At 41.9% G+C, this 16,333-nt stretch overlaps 1 long non-coding RNA gene across 3 annotated transcripts; it reads left to right on the plus strand.

Moving 5' to 3' along the window:
- The first annotated feature begins 12,121 nt into the window (after window positions 1-12,121).
- Window positions 12,122-15,668, plus strand: LOC139608721 (uncharacterized). 3 transcript variants are annotated; one of them, XR_011685081.1, is made up of 4 exons: window positions 12,124-12,714; window positions 12,810-12,992; window positions 13,070-13,149; window positions 14,007-14,386. It is a non-coding gene; the product is annotated as an uncharacterized lncRNA (long non-coding RNA). The 3 variants fall into 3 exon arrangements; XR_011685082.1 differs by lacking the exon at window positions 14,007-14,386 and adding an exon at window positions 15,175-15,668 and having other exon boundaries at window positions 12,122-12,714; window positions 12,810-13,149; XR_011685080.1 differs by having other exon boundaries at window positions 12,123-12,714; window positions 12,810-13,149.
- The last annotated feature ends 665 nt before the right edge of the window (window positions 15,669-16,333 follow it).

Genomic DNA, 16,333 nt, shown 5'->3' on the forward strand with positions numbered 1-16,333 from the left:
TGACTGTCTCCTGCTTAAAGGCTAAATTTATGTTCTCAGTTTAATAGAGAGCCTAGATGATTAAATGAGATTAGATGTTGGGGTTCTCATTAATAACACTCATTAGAAAACATAACCAGCCTATAATTAACCCCTAAATTACTATGTGAGACATTTTAATGTTACTCCAGCAATAACTTAAGGCAATATGACTATGAATTAGTTTTGGACTAATAGGAGGGAATCTTTTCTTTGTATATGGGTTTATTAATGTGTGCGTATTTGTTTTTGTTTCCAGTTTGTCAGTTTTCTGTTGAGAAAACACTCTGAGCAACAAGTGCAACATTGCGTCATACCTGCAGCTCCAGGCCGAGAAACACAACCATATAAACAAAAGGTAGAAAATAGCAGGAATGCAGAAGGGTGGGTACAGGGTCAGAAAGTGTACACTACCCAGATTGATGGTGTGACACATGCGTGAGGCCCAGTTTCTGTGAACTGCATTCCTTGTGCAGGGAGGCCTCCAGGATAGGGGCTCTGCAGTATTCTTGTGCCTGCCTGTTTAATCACATTTACAGGAGGCCACAAGCCACGGCTGGGGACTGCAGGACCGTCTGGAGTGGACTCAGGAGCTCACATGGCAGACCATGCTTGCTGCTCACATCTCTGCGGCGCAGGCCTGCCTCCTTCCTCCGAGATCCTATCACAAACCAATGCCTAGACCCCTCCGTCAGCGCTCCGCCCTGCCTCTGCTCCTCCCTCAGTCCACCTCCCAGCCATATTCCACTCCAGGTCTTTGCTCTAGCTTGTTCCCTACTCTGAAAGTAGGTCAGTGTTTGCTTTGTATTATTCAGCAACTGGAATGATTGTGCAGTGAGGGCTCTTGACTGTGATCTGGGTGACACGCAGCCAGCCAGTGGTGTGCACAGCAAAAGAGAGAGGGCGGCAACGACAACACACCCTGACCGGTTGATTAAAATAATGTTTGGCAGTGGAAAGCGAAGTGAAACTTCTCCATCAGTTTTGCGTTCTCACACTTAATCATCCACCTAAGGGAACGACCTCTCTGCCCACATCGGCCTGTAGATTTCATGTTTCAGAGGAAACGGACGGGTCCTTCATGAGCAGTCACGAAGAGGCTGATGAATAAACGGCAGCATAAGCAGCGAGCTGAGGAGCGAGGAGGTCATAGCAACAAGGGGTCATCAAATGTTTTAACATTTAACAGCGTGAAATGAGATGAGGCCTCTGTAGACATGCACAATGATCTAGACGAGATGAACTCACATAGAGTTCATCTCCTTGCCACAGCTCCTGCACAGCCTCCAGTGCATTGATAAAATCTGGCATGAGTTTGGTCTGTGTGAGTGAAGGTATATACAGCATATTTGTGCCCACTTGGTCCGAAATACTTTCTATTTTTTCTGCTAAATGAGTCTGTATTCAGTCCACAGGAGCTCTAGCCCGGGCTGGGAACCTACCTGGAATGCAGGGCTGTTACATAACTCAGAGGACTTTGGATGATCTGTGATTGATGCACTTTTTGGACCAGCTCCATCTGAAAATACAACAGTGGCACACACACACACACACACACACACACACACACAAAAGTACACACTATAAAATTATTAGTTGCAGTATTAATCTTTGAGTAAAAAATCAGTGGGCTCACCATCTGTTGAATCAAATATTTGTTCTGAGAATTTATCAAATGTCATTCTCATAGATACTGTATGAAAATTATTAGTGGGGTAAGGGGGATAATTTTTAGTCACTGATGTCACAAATAACAGTCAAGTTAAGATAAGTCAGATTTTATTTATATTACCCAATATCACAATATGCTTCAGGGGCTTAAAGGTCCCATCGTTTACATTCCTCCTGTGTTTTTATTTGAAGTGTTGATCTCCATCAGAAGATATATTTGTGCTGTTTTCTGAGTGATCAAAAAAATAAAAATAGAGCAGATTTCAGGTAAACACTCAGAGAAACTAAATCCTGCAAGGTTGGAGTGTGGAGTGTGGAGTGTCCAGGTGGACGGGGCTGAGGGCGGTGACTGTTTTGTTGTGACATCACAAAGTTCCAGAAGTCCTGACGGCTGGTTTTAAGGCTCAGTTTCTGAATACAGGCTGTGTGCATTTCTCTGTGGACTGAGGCTTTGATACTTTCACAGTATTAATATAGAACCTAGACCTGCTTTATAATCACAAACACATGGACACCTACCTTTAGACTGGATGCTCTTAAAGTGGCTAGATTGTTTGATGCGCAAAAACAGATTGTTGCCTTTACATATATCAAGTGGCCGATCAAGTGACTCCAAATGGACGATTGTTTTCCAACTTCTGGAATCTGCAAATAAGCAGCTGTTTTTTAACTAGTTCACCATATCAGCTTAAATAATACATCTAACTCAAGAGGGTCCATTAAAGAAAATAGTAAAGCTGGCCTTGCTTTTCAGAAAAGAGAACCATAATGTTCAACTGCCCTTTCAACACCAGTAATTTTCCTATATTCCCTTATTTTCTCTTTTTCTTCCTCCTGATGCAATTTGTCTTTATTTTCCTCTGGATGAATAAATGACCGACATAACAGCAGATGATGCAGTGTTCATAAAATGTGAAGCTGTATGTAGCATATGGGATGAAATCATTTCTATTTTTTGCACTAAAATAATCTGTATTCAGTCCACATCACTGTGTTAATGCCACTGACAAAAAAATCTGATGCCTCCCAACACATCACCTGCAGCTTTCAAATTGATATGCTGGTCTGAATAAAGACAGCGTATGATTAGGAATAAATCATTTCTTCGTTTCCTGCTGCGGTTCTGATAACCTTTTCCTGTCCTCATTAAAGGATAGAGATTAGAGATGCTGCCCTGTCATGGTTTCATCTCAGTGTGATAAAAACCCATCAAACTGTTTGTCTGATTGAACTGCCTCACTGTTTGTAGTTCTGACATTCATCTTTCTAACTAATCTTTAGTCAGTGAATGTGGTAAATATTAAAGCCGTATGAGGTTCTGGTTGCTTGGACAAAAAAAGTGTAGCTGCTAATATTTATCCGTTCAGCTGCAACATACAGGAAGGGTGCAAAGATGCGTTTATGTACCGCAGAAAATCTAGTTTCCATATCAACATTGTCTTTTATTTTTCATGACTGAACAATGCCTCACCTGAAAGGTATGAAGGTGTGGATGTGTGTGTAAACATGTCAGGTGTGTCACATGAAAATGAAGCATCACAATGAGATGAAAAACTAGCTGATTGAGTCTGTCCCTAAAGTCTCTGTGGATGTTGTACTAGTTCTGAGCGAGAAACGTCAACAGAATCAAATCCCCACATTGAAGGAGCAACTTTCTGGCCTCAGCTTCGATCCTGTACCTTAGTTTCCCTTTGAGCAAAGTGTCCTCAACAGAAAACCTACAAAAAAACCCCAGTATAACAGGAGCTATTAATCTGTCTAAAGATAACATTAGCCTACATTAGTCCCCGTGACCCACTAACTATACCGGACCAGGTCCGGCAGGTCTGTCAGGCTCAACATGGCTACAGCATGTGTGTTTTGTCACGGCTCCAAAACTGAAAACCATGAAGCCAAAAGTGTAAAAAACAGGTTGAACAGTGTTTGTCTGCTCTAACATCTGATGCTACACTTAGCATGCTTAGCTAACGTACCCGCACAGTAGCACTCCTGTGTTATCTATTCCAAGAGGTAACATAGCTAAATATATCATAACATTTACTTTACACACATCACATTCATTCACAGAGAGACTCAGAATAATCAAACCACACAGAATCAAGAGTGAGATATCGTCCAGACTGTGGCTCTTTTTAAATTAACTACAATTTCTGCCTCAGGGTTGAAGACTAGTATCAGATTACATCCTTGTTTATCCAGAGCCATAAAATATTAACCATTTGTGTTAAATTTTGTCATAACGTACGAAGTCTTGAGTAATGGCTAAAAATTGTTTTGTGAGATCACACTGACCTTAACCTTTGACCTTTGACCACCAAAATCTAATAAATTCTTCTTCTTCTTGAATTGAGTTTAAAGTTTTTTCCAAATTTGAAGAAGTTCCGTCCGGGTGTGACCCACGAGGACAGGACGGACAGACGGACAACCTGAAGCTGTAGTTTGATTTAGCTCTGACCTTTTCTACTCAAGCCTTTCCTTTAGTAATAGTTTGCAATGAACAGTAGTATGAACACAACGAGGCTGTGAAGGTGGACTGGTGAGTAGATCAGTTTTCGTGTTCAGCATGATAATATTTAATTTCCACGACAATCTCTGTCATCTCATTTAGCCACTTGTTAGAAGCTTGTGTTGATCACAGACGTTATTTCAGTAACGTAACTCAGGACAAGAGAACCAGAGAGGAGAAAATACTAACTTACTTCCTGCAGCACTGGATAAGAGGACAGAGTTCAGACGTGACTGAACTCTATTGTTTGACAGTAGTTTGACTGTTAATATTTGAGTCCCTTTGTTTTTACAGATATGAAGTAGTTTTAAGCCTTGGAGGATACAAATGTTTGATTGTAGCTGCTGGGAAATGTTAATATGTTAATTACATATATGAATCTTAGTCTTAGTTTACCCCAGCTGTGCATTTATATAATTGATTATGCATACTGATTATTCTGTTTATACTGATCCTTTTATAACTCACATATGTTCCTTGTTGCTTTTTTAAATTCAGAAGCAACAGAGTTTCTGTTGCATCCATCCATCCGCTGTGCTTCTTGTGTGTGACCACACAACTGTAACTGTAGTCACAACTGTAGTCCAGTGTTTCACACCTTCTACTGTCTGAAGAGAAGGACCCATGAACTTCCACAGCGGATCGGTCCTGTTATCTTTGTAAGCTGCTTAATTGCTGTGCAGGGGCAGTTTTCCCAGGCTTAGCCACAGTGACTAACAGGGTCCAGGCTTGCTGCTTATGAATTAACTTTTTCATTTGCAAGAAGGAGAATGTTTGATTTCAACAGTTACAGTCTCACTTGAAACCAGTGAATCTTTGTTTTCCACATGTCCTGCAGCCGTGCAAGTCAGCATCCTCTCTCAGTGCACGTAGCCATAATCTTTATCAATGAGATGGAGGATCATAAAATGCCCTCAGTCATTCTTGGAACAGTTGTATTTTTGAAGACACTGATCTATTTTGAGGTCTTGCTGTGTTAAGCAATGCTGTCCTCATCCTTATTGGGGCCTGAGGCCTGAACCCATCAACAGCTATCAGTCGGTTTAACATTCTCACTCACCATCCATTCAGAAAAAAAAAAATCTAATGTCACATACATGATTTAAGTTTTTGTTTTGTGGAAGAGCCAGTGTGTCCATTGTGGTCTGCATAAAAGTTTTCAAATTATGTCTCCATTTTTAAAGACGTTTGAATCAATGCATCAGAGTCGGTTTTAATCTGCAACCAAGAAGCCACTGAATTTGCCAGACGCTCCTCCTGTCTCTTACTCAGCTCCTGAACATTAAACTGTGCAAGAACATCAGGAGGTTTATGATCTTTAATGGGAAAAAAAATTATGTATAATTTGATTCACCAAACTCAACCACAAATGGAAACCTACTGTATCAAATTCCCGTTGTATTTAAACAGTGAAACCAAGCCAGTCAGCAACAAGGAGCGTGTACCACCTTAGCATGATTTCAGTGGGAGCCTGCAGCCCACACAGCTGCCTGCTTGTTTCAGTGTGTCTCTGCTGCTGGGCTCAGTGGTGGCTTTATAGCTGGCACTGCTCTGTCTCGTCCTCCACAGGGAACAACGGACGATCATCCAACACATCCTGCACAGCCGGAGATGAAGGACACTGTCTGCTTCAAATCAGCTCGGTACAGAGGTGAATATTCTACTCTAGCAGGAACGGGCTTTTCTCAGCAACACCTTGAGAGAACTTCATCAAATTTGGCACAAACATTCATTTGGACTCAAGGATGAACTGATTAGATTTGGATCATAAAAAGTTTAAGGTCAAAAAAATGTTTTTTGCCATAACATAACATAACATAACATAATTAAACACAAATGTCTAATAGGATAAAATGAAGTGATGACATTTTATATATAGTGAAGGTCAGCTTCACTGTGAAATCATAATGTTCTGCAAAAACACTTCTGCCATTATTCAACACTAACTAAAGAGAAAAAATAAGAATTATAAATGTGTTGAGGAAACAATAACAAAAAATGTTTGTGGGGAGGAACTGTTACAGTATGTATTTAGCCTCAGTCATTGGCTTTTTTTCCTAATGCTAATGTAGCTACTGACAGAAAAGACTGAGTAGTCCCATCCTTTCAAATGAATGCTAATGGATTCTTTTGAGAAAGACAAGGCCAAAACCACCAATAACAGTGCTATGGTATGATGTGGCAGTCGCTAACTGCTGTTACACTGGTTATGAACTGAAAACTGCACAAAAGAAAACAAAAAAACTCCATCCTAGCTTTTGGCAAATAAAAAGGAACAAATTATTGTGATTTGAAATATGCAGAAATTATCAGTGTTGTCATGTCTTTTGTGCAGGACCCTGGTTTGCTGCAGACAGACACTGCTGACACAGACGAGTCGTCGCGGGGTCAAAGCGTTGCTGTTGCTGAACCTGCAGCCGCCATCTGCTGTGTGCCCTGAGTGGCGTCCTAAGCCCCTCCCTCAAACGAGACACAAGTCAGGACAGAGTCTGACCCCGTGTAACCCTGAGTGCTGCTCTCATGCATGCTTACTGACATGCTTACAGTCCGGGGATAAACATGAAGAGTGTAGTCTGCGGCCGCTGCACCACATCATCCCACACTCACCTCAAACTAACTCCTCACTATTCTGTGGTCATGTCACATAGATGGCGTCTCACATTCTCAATGCTCTGAATATTAAAGATTAATTGCAAATATTACAGTTAACAGGCGACAAGCGTTGGACTAAAATCTGAAAGGCAGAAGAAGCAGCAACATCCCAACATCCTCCAGCTCTGAGATCATCTTTTGTTAATTTAAGGTGACACATTTGATAAGTGTCCGTTATTGTCGGGGCTGAAGCTGTGCCGGCCTGTTTTATCAGACTGAAGGCCGACAGGATTGTACCTTCACTCACCAGCTGTTTCTTTTTCTCAAGTACAATTTTGTATTTAAATCATTTATTGCAACCGCATTTATTTATTTACATATTTATTTCTAATTGTTCATGTTTCATCAATAGACTTATATATAGGAGATGCACATATTGGTAATCTAGTATTTTTAGGAGACATTTCTTAATTTTGGAATGCATGGTTTTTTTTGGCTTCTCTTTGCTGCTGTCACGTCACACCAATTTGTCTCATCAGGCATTTTTGTGGTGTCCTCATCTGTCCCACCTCTCACTTTAACAAGCTTTTGCATTTTCTTTGTCTGATCCACCACTGTGGGTGGCTGCTGCAAAATTAGCCTGATTCCTTTTTTCATTTCAAGAACATCACTTCCTGCACACTTTTTTTTTTTTTTTTAGAGTTTGCAAACTCTAGGTTTTTAGATCCAATTAGTATGTTCAATTACGTCACCTGTTACAGAGCAGCAGAACAAAATTTTCTTGGCAGGTTCTTAAATCTTCCGAGAGGCACAAGATAATGAAAAAATACATTATTATTGTGTTTTACTTCAGACTGATTCTCCTCTGTTTGCTTTACAGGAACCTCCTCCCACTCTGTTTTGGTCCGATGACAAGAAAACAGCCTAATTGTGAAAGTGGAGGTTGAGGAGCACTGAGGGTTAAACTGACTGTTCAGAGCTTGTAGGTTCCAAATTCCTCCTAGTGAGCGGAGGATGCAAAAACATGGCCAAAGTAAGGAAGCACGTAAGTAAGCCATCATCTAATCAGAGGTTGATCAGCTCAGAAGCGACCAGTGCACGTACATGTATGTGAAACTAGGTCGCTTTAACCAGAATACGTAAGAGTGACAGCATGAACCCTGCTCTCCTTTGAACTCACCACGGTCGGCGGAGACGATGTTGCCTAGAAACAGAGAGAAACTGCTAATTCCTCTGTTCTTCAAGGTTTCACATCGATGTTGTTGTTGTGACAACACATTGCAACACAGTGCAAGTGTTCAGTTTAGAGGTTACACACACTCAGTGTCTGGATTAGAGAGAGGGAGAGAGAGAGAGAGTTGTGCATGATTTCATTCACTAAACTCAAACACTAACGGATAAAACAATCCTATTTGTGATGGAGAAACCTGCTGTAAGCTTGGTACATTTTGTGTCCACAGCCTTACAAATAAAACTGTATAATTCCTGGTGTGTTTCCAGTCAGCTACAAGGAGAACGTACCACCTTGTCATGGTTTCAGTGGGAGCGTGCAGCCCACACAGCTGCCTGCTTGTTTCAGTGGGAATCTGTTGCCTGGCTCAGTGGCAGCTTTTTAGCTGGCACTGCCGTCTCACTCGTCCTCCGCAGGGACACAGCGATGGTGTTACCACCGCTCCTCTCTAAAAATGCACATTATGTCATTCAACCAATTAACCAGCCAACCATTCAACCTTATTCTGTGCGAGTCACATGTTTCTGCCATGATTTTCTTCTCAATGAGGTGACATAAGTCTGGGTTACATGAGCGAGGGTTAATCCTTTATTCTTGATTTGGTCGTGTGGGAGCCGTGGGCCTGAATGTGAAGTCCAGATTTCACATTGTAGATGAAACACAGGTGTAATTGAACAATGAAGTGGAGCTGACATCTTACTTGATTGCTTTTTTACCTCTGGTTCTGTGTAAGTGTAATGATCTAAAGTGCCCTCTGACACATTTAGGTGGCTCGTTAAGATTTCCAGGACATGAAGGGATTTACCCAGTAATCCTCCATCAGCTGGTCAAAGCCAGTTGACTATTTTTGCCCCACTGATACTACGCTGTACTATTCCTGTAGTGTTTTTAACCGTGGCTGACCACCTCTGCAGGAACACAAGCTGCACAGTGAGGATTATCATGGGGAGATGTTAATTGCATGTGTACATTCAACTGGTGCCAGTGCTACATCAGAAGTGAAAACACAAAAATATGATACAAATTCATAAATAAATAATAGTTCTGAAACAGTTGTTTGACTGAGCATCTAAAAATTAACCCACCACACCATGACTAAGTGCTTCCACCTTGAACCAATGACAGTCTCATAAAAACAGATTCAGGGATTCATACATCATAGAACCTGAGGAACCAATCCTGTCAACTTGTAGGGACGGGGGGCGGGGCAAAAAAACCCTAACACTGTGTCAGCCACTGCCAGTTACAAGCTAACAAACAACATGAACAAATAAAAGATGCTAACTACACTAACGGTTCTGATCCGTCTGCTAGTCTCTGATTCTGGTCTCAACAGACTCCTCATCTGAGTCTGGGTCTGACTGAGGCTCCAACATGAGGCTGAGTCTCTGATGTTTCCTCCTCTAACATCTTCATCCTCTCTGCTCTTTCACCTGGACACCTGGAGCCAGCAGTTTTTGATTTTTCCACTTTTTCTGTTGGAAAACTACATTAAAACAAAATATTAATCATAGCAGAGGAGTTTTATATAGTTTATAACACATCTGGAGAGAAACTTTAAACTTCTGAAATGTGAAGATTATTTTGACAACATACGTAATCTGAAGATGTCACTTTGGACTAAATTGCGATTTTCTCCACTTTCTGACATTTTTTACTCCAAATTATCTCCTGAATAATTGAAAATTAACATTCTGATCCTAAAATTGTTTGTATCATTTGCTTCAGTTGATAACGCACTTTACAAGCCAAACTTCTATCTTTCCCCAAAAGGGTCATAAATATCAAAAAAATGGAAGTTGCTCATATATCAGAGTGACAGTGGTTGGCAACACACAGCCTGTAATCTTCACAGTGCAGGGAGGGAGACTGTAAAGGGCAGAGCAAAAAGGCCAGAAACAAACAGATAACAGAGATAAACCGGGCTAAATTTATTCAGACAACTTCATATTTCAACTGATGAACATCCTATTTTAGTCCTTTGCTTCCCTTCAAAAGCTTTAAGTTTTTCTATTGTATTAGATGTCCGTATGTATAGTCTGTGTCAACTTGTTTCATTAAAACTATATGATGAAATATTTTTACTCAAGTCAATGTTGTTTTTATGCGTCATTTTATATACATTTCCCCAAATTCAGCCTGACAGATCTGGTGTCTTTGGAGATGTCCTCTAGACTTGAGAATGAAGTTGGCACAATGTTTTACTGCACAGCACGAGTTGGTAATAACTAATCACTAGTGGGTGTTTGATTTATACACGTTGATTCTCTCTCTCTGACTTTATACTGTCTCCTCTTGACCTTCCTGTAAATGCATAAATTGGTTTAATGCATTTAAACCAATAAATCAATTTAAATGACAGATTATATAATTTTGCTGTGAGTGTGTGTGTGTGTGTGTGTGTGTGTGTGTGTAACTGTTCAGGAGGCGTTCATATATGAAGGTTAAATTACAAATATTATGTAAATTTTAAAGCATTGAAAATCAACACAAAAAAAACAGCTTTTTGAAGCTTCATTCTCAGACTGTTAACATTGCATCTGGTTCACAAAACCCAGCTGAGCCCAGTTCTTAAAGACTTCCTGCTACACACTTTGTGTATCACGAAGCAGCGCCAGCTCCATGGCAACTAAATGCTTGTTAGCTGTTAGCGTTATGACATTAGCGCCTGTGTGAATCACTTGGCCTGGAGGCTTCCTGGCGAGCCTCCAAAGGGCTTCCGTGACAACACCAGACAGCCGGAGGACAACCCCTCCAAACACACACTCACTCATACAACCACACACACAACTCAGCTTCCCGCTCATCTGTCCCTCCTCTGCTCCCAAAGCCTCAGTCGGCTCTGCAGAAACCAGCCTGGCTCGACTCCGGCTGCCTGGAGGTGCGAGGACGGTACCGCCGGGACAGCAGCTGCTGTTGCCGTACTAACACTGGTACACCGGAAATAACAGACTGGCCTGGAGAGCCTGAGGGACAACGTGTGCTGCGTCCATTCATATGGACGAACAAACAGTGCCTCACCCACCACATGAGAGACTTCACTTCTTAACCCATTTATCCAAGCAAACCTGGCTTTAAGTAGATGTGTGTGAATCTTATCCGATTATGAGAAACCCAGTTAAGAGTCTCGGCTCTCTCTCATAACACACCAGTTCCTGTGGCATGGACACTTCTCTCACCTTTGGTTCAGTCCAAGTGGGATTTAAATGGGAGTTCCTGCCAACAGATGGATTACTGAGTGCATTCACACACAGCGCACACTCACTGCTCATTCACACTTTTCACTGCCTCATTTAAGTAAGAGTCCTGTAAATATGAGGTCTGTTTGTTAAACATTAGAGCAGCTGTAGCCGACACGCTGGAACACGCTCACAGAAGGATGGAGTGGTGAGATAATCAGTCCATTCAGAACCACAACAGGCAAACGAAGCAGCAGAGGTTCTGACAAATGACCATCAAATACGAAACGTCTACACTGGCAGGAGTCAGGGACGTTGCAGGAAGTCGCGGGTAAAGAGTGTGGTGGTTAAGGTGGATGAATGTTTTCACACAGACCTCAGTCCTCTCCTCTCCTGCACCATATGGTGGAAGTCGCCTTGTCTTAAATATAAACAGCTAATATCACACAGGAACTCAATGAGATTTTAAAAACAGTGAATTGGGTGAACTTCCTGGAAAACAGTGAGTCCAACCAATTAAACCATCAGTAATTTCAAGATCATTCCACCTTATCTGCCCTTCGTTTCAAATCAAACCCACTGATTTACATTTTCAGTGTCTCTTCCACTGTGTAATTACCCGACCACAGTCTTTCATTAACTTTTCTTTTAACAGTACTTGGCTTCATGTGTTGACAGTCAATATTTAGCAAATTAGTTTTGCATGAATATATTTGACGAATGCAAAGTGGTTGCTGATGAGCACCTGAGCTGGAAAGACTCAGTCACTGGAGAGGCTGTTTCTACGCTTCCCTTTCCCAGTTTGCAGTTACTACTTATCAGGGAGCGTCGCTTCTCTCTCCCGCTCTCCTGCTCCAGGTGTCACCTCTCCTCCTGGGGAGGAGGTTAACGGCTCACAGCTGCTCCCAGTCACCATTAGCAGGAGGTGTGAGAGTAGAGGGAGGGAGCTGTGTGCTGATTGACTCCTTGCTCTGGAAGGAGGGTGTATTTACCTGAGTTTTCTTTTGCTCTTTCACTCTTCGTTTAGAGTTGTGTTGTGAAAACCTGGTTTTTAGATTTGATTTAGTTTGATAGTAAAATTCCTTGTTTTTGCTAACACACTGTTCTGCCTCCTTTAGGAAACTTTGTGTATTTGTTGCTTCCCCTTCATCCCCTGGTTCCTCGTTGGGGGACGTAACACTACTTTACCATCGTGCCTCGGTACAAAATATGGACAACTGAACATTACAACCAGATGTGACTCGTTCAAAAACAATGGACATTATTCTGCTCTATTCTACTCGTCTGGTCTCCAGCAGATTTGAAACCTGGCAGCAGGGATTTGAGGAGCATTAGTGAGCTCCAACAGTGTTGATAGATGATCAGGTCCAGCTCACAGTTGGCGTCTCAGTTCATCCCAAAGGTGTTGGATGGAGCTGAGGTCAGGGCTCTGTGCATGCTGTGTAATGTTCTTTCATTGTGTGACTGAGTGTCTCAACCATCCTTTGCAGGGAAAAGGAAATTGCTATGATCACATGGTGAACAAACTTTTTCATTTAGTCAGTTTTATTAGACTTTTCTGCTGCATGGTTCCCACTCAACTTGCCTGTTTCGAAATTTGATTTGGGAAAAGGTTGTGGACAGTACCTCGTAGCAGGTACTGCTTCTGGTATTACCTCCACCGAGGTTCTAAACGAGCCGAGGCCACATGAAAACACTGGTCAGAGAGAATCGTCACTACTGCGTCATCTTTCTGTGAGACAGGACGTCCTGAACAAACAGCCAAGTGACTGTACACTCGTGTACCCACAGGGAGGTGCAGACATTTGTTTGGTGTCGCCTTCAATATCCTCAGTTAATCGTGTGTTTCACATTTAAATTTATATCTGATAGATTTGAACGCTGTCGCTAGAGAAACAACGCCACACTGAGGGGTAACGATCTGCAGTGGAAAAAATTACCTGGCACTAAAGGTGAGTCAAGTTTAGTCTGTACTGTGGGGGGGGGGTTCTAGTAGTTACAGAGGTGCACTGATAAAAAGAAGAAAGACAATCATTGTAGGGAAAGTTTCTTAGTCCCAGGTCAAGCTGAGAAAATCAAATCTGGGTCCGAACAAGTCATCGCCCACCCTTCACCATATTTAATGCAAGTCCATGTAGAGTCATTTTTTGTTCACTTGGACTTTATTGACTTAATTGTCGTAGCGTGAGCATCAACAGACCTGCAGCTCCAGAGAAGTGAATCAAAGGCAGCTGAAGTTAACTGTGCTGGATAATCACATACTCTGATTGCAGCAGTCGCTCCCTCACTGAGCGACGCCTCGGCTCAACACCAGCAACTTCAATCAAATGAAAATAGGAATGGGAGCAGACAGCAGTCATTTAATGAGGCGCTCTGCTGGTTCCAGATTGTTTACGCTCTGTGTCATGGAAAAATGAGAGGGCTGAATTGAAATGGTCCGCTGTTCTGTGTGGACATCCACTGCCCGTGTGCTGCTTTCTGACTCACTGCAAGAGGCAGAAACGTGGAAATACACAGGCAAACACAGCCCCACGAACATCAACACAACAAGGTTGTTGTGGTGTGTGGGTTTTTGTATTTGTTATCTTTTTTTTGTATGCAACAGGAAGAGAGATTCGGGAGAGATGTGGAAAGAGTGCAAGCAAGGCAGGGAGTCAGAGAGGGGAGAAGAGAGCAAAATAAGACAGAAAACAGACGAGACAGAAGGCATGTGCTTGGAAACGTGTCTGTCCATGCTGACAGCATGTGACTGCATACACGTCTGTGAGCAGACCTTGTGTGTGTGTGTGTGTGTGTGTGTGGCTCTCAGGACCTGCTGATGTTCTCCAGAACCTTTTGCAGAGGTGACAAGGTGGAAAAGCACAGGATGCATCAACAAAACGCAGATGATCCAATTGAAATGATAAAAGTATTTAAAAAAAAAAAAAAAAAAAAAGTTTTCAAGATATCACTGTAATTTCTCCACGGTGATTGGTTTCAATGCTGCGTCACAGAACATTTGGTACCTACATTCATGTTAGTCAGAATATTACATAAAGTCGAGTGGTACATACCTCTGCCAAGGCTAAACAATCCTACACATGTCTGTCACATCCACATTATTGTCTGGAACTGCAGCAAACTGTACAAACTGATATATCCCAACACTATAAATGTCTGATTTCATTTATTAAAAAAAAAAAAATCAAGACCCAAACATTGTTTTCTGTTTCATGGCAATCCATCCAATAGTTGCTCATATTCAGAGTGAACTGTCAGACCAAGTGTTGCGAACTTGTCTGAAAACCTACTTGATGTAGGCGTCCACATACTTTTGTCCATGGCAGCAACAGCATAAGACTCATCATTTTCAGTGAGCCCTGCTGTCAGGTATGGAAGCATTCACATTCTTTGTTCCCCCTCTCACTGAGGTTGTTCCTGCATTTATCAGCCGTGTGTATAAATCAGTGTGATTTGATCTAGAATATCTCATTGTGTGTGTGTGTGTGTGTGTGTGTGTGTGTGTGTGTGTGTGTGTGTGTGTGTGTCCTGCAAAGCTGCACAGTTTACTGTAAGATTTGCGGCCACAGCAGAGGCTGATGGAAACCTGAACAAACAAACTGCCACTGGCTTTCAAGTTGTTTTCCCTCAGCTCTCAACATTTATTACTAAAAATACAAAATTAGACAAAGTCCCATTTCCACAGTACTTTATGAAATTGAATTTCAAAAACACTGTTAGTTACTGTCTCTCGCTGCCAAATCATTAATTCGAGTATGACTCTGCTCTAACAAAAATTACAGCACTCTCACAAAGAGAATAATCACTTTAATGGATGGAAATTCTGTTCGCATCATTTTGTCCACTGCAACTCTGTCTCAGACGATCTCAGCTTGTTTGTAAGAGCTCTGCTTTAAAAATGAAGAGAGCCCACTGAAAACAAACATCCTTTCATATAAGTCTGATGAGATTAATTTATTTTGGGTCCTAATTCATAGATATGTGTCAAACAGTCGAGTTCCAACAATGAAGAAACCCAGCAGAGCATCACTCCCCCCTCCTCCCTCTACAAATGGACCCACAGCACATTACAGACTCCAGAAATAAATGGTAGCTGTCAGCCACTTGGGTTCACCTGCAGCCCCTCTCCATGTGTGTGGGCATCCGAGAGCACGGCGGCGAGCAGAGGAGATGTGAGTGTTTAATGCAGTGCGTGGGATGTGTACGCCTCAACATCCCTCACCTGCTTCCAGCAAGTGGAGATGATGAGCAGGTAGGTGGAGAGTCAGCTGGAAATTCAGAGCTAAAACTGGCAATTCTGTTCCTAGAGAATCTGAAATACAGCTGGAAAACGCAAGATTGTTCCCATTCTTCATGTGGCAGAACGTGTGTTGAAGTAATTATCCTTCCATACCATTAACATGTCTCACTCTGTCTGGTTTAGTGGAAAAAAGAGGGAATCTGAAATAAGCTAAAATAAAGTCATTTATAAGGGTGTAATCCTAATTTACAGCCATATGATACATTATTGGCACATCAAGCAGATCATATTTCATAAGAATTTTTTTTTTCCCTGGTAATGTTACCTGCAAAAAAGCATTTTTCTGAATCAGAGTTTTGTTGTGAATCTTTCCTGTGTAATTAAAATGAAATCTGGTTAAATCTATACCAGCTGCACGAGCATGTAAAGGGTGTGTGTGTGTGTGTGTTGTTTTTTTTTTGTCTAACTCCTTTTTGGAGTTGGACAAAAATATAAACACAATAGGAAAAGCCTGCAGTGATTTTCCAGGTTATCTTTTTAAACAAACGCAACAGCATGTCCACTGTGTGGAAGTCTCGGTCCTGGACGCTGCAGTGTCTCGGTCCTCTGTCCTGCTCTCAGGTTGATCTGAGGATGTTTACACTCCAGCAGCTCCAACCAAACCTGATATCCAAGCAAGGTTTCTAATTATGGGGGGGGTTGTCTGATTCCCATGATTAAGACTTAGACCCCCCCCCCCAAAGAGAAATTGAAACTTTGACCATTGTCAACTAGAAACAACAATCCTGGTTTTGCCAACCTCTGAAAGTCTAACGTGGTAAATCTGCCTGTTCTCACTGTAAACTGCATACTGAGGGTCTGCTCGCCACATTTTATACATGGCCAAAAGTATGTGG

This window comes from Trachinotus anak, unplaced genomic scaffold, assembly GCF_046630095.1.
Source record: "Trachinotus anak isolate AG129_WGS33_773 ecotype Australia unplaced genomic scaffold, CSIRO_AGI_Tana_v1 ptg000003l, whole genome shotgun sequence".
In the NCBI taxonomy this organism is placed as follows: Eukaryota; Metazoa; Chordata; class Actinopteri; order Carangiformes; family Carangidae; genus Trachinotus; species Trachinotus anak.